The sequence below is a fragment of the Cryptotermes secundus genome, unplaced genomic scaffold, assembly GCF_002891405.2.
Source record: "Cryptotermes secundus unplaced genomic scaffold, Csec_1.0 scaffold14129, whole genome shotgun sequence".
Classification (NCBI taxonomy): domain Eukaryota; kingdom Metazoa; phylum Arthropoda; class Insecta; order Blattodea; family Kalotermitidae; genus Cryptotermes; species Cryptotermes secundus.
In genome coordinates this window covers 3,894-6,442 of record NW_019720345.1, presented here as the reverse complement: position 1 = coordinate 6,442, position 2,549 = coordinate 3,894, and the positions used below count along the sequence as shown (strand labels likewise).

Here is a 2,549-nt window from a genome sequence, read left to right as displayed (position 1 = left end):
ATAAATTTCATATCCAGAATGGTCTAAAACAAGGAGATGATTCATCGCCACTCCTTTTCACGTTTGCTTTAGAATAAGCCATTAGGAAGGTCCAGGAAAACCAGGTGGGACTGAAATTAATAGGGACACATCAGCTGTTGGTCTATGCCGATGACATAAATCTACTGGGTGATAATATAGATACCATAAAGAAAAACACATAAACTTTAACTGATGCAATTAGGGAGGTTCGTTTAGAAATAAACACAGAAAAAATTAAGTATATGTTGCTGTCTCATCACAAAAATACAGGGCATAATCATGACATAAAGATAAAGAAATAGATGTCTTGAAAATGTGGCACACTTCAGATATTTTGGAAAGACAATAACAAATTAAAACCTGATTCAGGAGGAAATTAAGAGGAGATTGAACTCGTGTAATGCTTGCTACCATTCAGTCCAGAACCTTTTGTCTTCTCGTCTGCTGTCCAAAAACATAAAAATTAGAATATACAAAACTACAATTTTGCCTGTGGTTCTGTATGGATGTGAAACTTGGTCTCTGACATTAAGGGAGGAACATAAACTGAGGCTGTTTGAGAACAGGGTGTTGAGGAGAATATTTGGACCGAAGAGAGATGAAGTGACAGGAGGTTGGAGAAAACTGCATAATGAGAAGCTTCATAACTTGTACTCCTCTCCAAGTATAAATAGAATGATTAGGGCATGTAACACAAATGGGTAAGAAGACGAATGCATATAGGATATTGGTGAGAAAGCCAGAAGGGAAGAGACCACTAGGAAGATGAAGGCATACGTGGGTTGACAATATTAAAATGGATATGAGAGAGATAGGATGGAATGGTATGGATTTGATTGAACTGGCTCAGGATAGGGACCAATGGAGGGCTCTTGTGAACACTGTAATGAACCTTGGGTTCCATAAAATGCTGGGAAATTTTTGAGTAGCTACAGAATTGGCGGCTTCTCCAGAAGGGCTCAGCTCCATGAGCAAGAGTAACACTCATAACTCATGAAAATTTTCTATGCTATGACATCATGTTCTCCTGTAGGTGGATACTCACTTCAACCCTGATGATGGAGACAGCATGTTCCCATGAAACATTAGTATTATCAACATAAGCACTCTCATGTCAAAATCATAAGTGGTCACTGAAAATATTTGCTAAAAAAAACAATAAATGTTATAGTAACAACCTACAAGACTGCTAGACTTGAAAGGATTCTGACAATGGTGTATACTGTACTTCTTTTAGCTTATTTTGGACTTCAACCATCATCGGTATATAAGAGACAAAAAAACCATGACATTTCAGACTGGATCTGTCTCCACCTTCAGGTGGATAGGGAAGGGTAAACCTACTCAGTTGGACCCCTTAGAAAGAGCTAGTCTCAATCACTGGACAAACCCCGATCTGTAGAAACAACCTATGAACAACCGACAACCGGTTCCATCAGTGGGAGGAAAGAATAAAATCACAGTAAAAACATGATAGAAAATTTGTGCCAAACATGCACTTGTCAACAATGTAAAGAAACAGAAGTATGGGTTATATTCCATGAATTCAGTTAAAAATGAAAGTAAAAACTGGTTAATGCATTATCCAATCAATATANAATCTTGGAACATTTTTACTATGTGTGACCACACAGATAACATTTTATTGCACCACAGTGATGCTTGATCCCACATCAGCCTGCAAACAATGGAAGCAGTTGCTGGGATTGAGTAACCGTTTTCTGTACCATCCTCAATACAGTCCCTTATGAAAATCCTCTAGATGTTTGCGACAGTGGTCTACTCATGTAAATACGTAGGTCATACCGAAAGTCATGAGCAACTTTTTTTTTGCATGCAACCTGGGAACAGCAGGGGAAAGAGAGTAGGGTGGTAAGTGGAACCAGCTGTTGTCTTAACCTTGAGTGTCTTGTGACATCAACAGCTTGCATCACATGACCAGTATCACTACTAACAAAACGGCTGACAAAGATATGTCATTTTGCCAGCATGCTGTCATAGAATTTCTTGTGAAAGAGGAAATCCCTGCTGCAGAAATTCACCAGAGACTTCAGCATGCTTATGGAAGTGTGTGCATGGGTGTGAGCAGTGTTCAAAGATGGGTGAAACATTTTAAAGATGGGAACACCAGCATCGAAAATGAGCCTCGGAGCGGTCGTCCTCGAACAGCCTCAACTGAACGCAACAAGGAAAGAGTGCATGAGATCATTCAAGATGACAGGCGTGTAACTGTGGACACAATAGCCCAAAAACTCTGAATAGGGCACAGTGCAGTACAGGAGATGATTGAAAGCTTGGGCTGTAGGAAAGTTTGTGCTCATTGCTCGTTGGGTCCCACAGTTATTGACCGAAGACCACAAAGGTCAGCAAAGAGCCATCACCTCAGAACTGCTGCAGAGATATCAACACAAAGGCGATGATTTTTTGTTCTGTATTGTGACAGGTGACGAAAGCTGGTTTCACCATTTTGAGCCTGAAATGAAACAGCAGAGTATGGAATAGCACCATTTGCATTCTCCATCAAAAAA

At 39.9% G+C, this 2,549-nt stretch overlaps 1 protein-coding gene across 1 annotated transcript in view; it reads right to left on the bottom strand.

Annotated features, from left to right (window-relative positions):
• LOC111867933 (5'-3' exoribonuclease 2 homolog) overlaps positions 1-2,549 on the bottom strand; it is a gene marked incomplete at its 5' end in the record, with an annotated part of 9,453 nt that overhangs the window by 5,979 nt on the left and 925 nt on the right.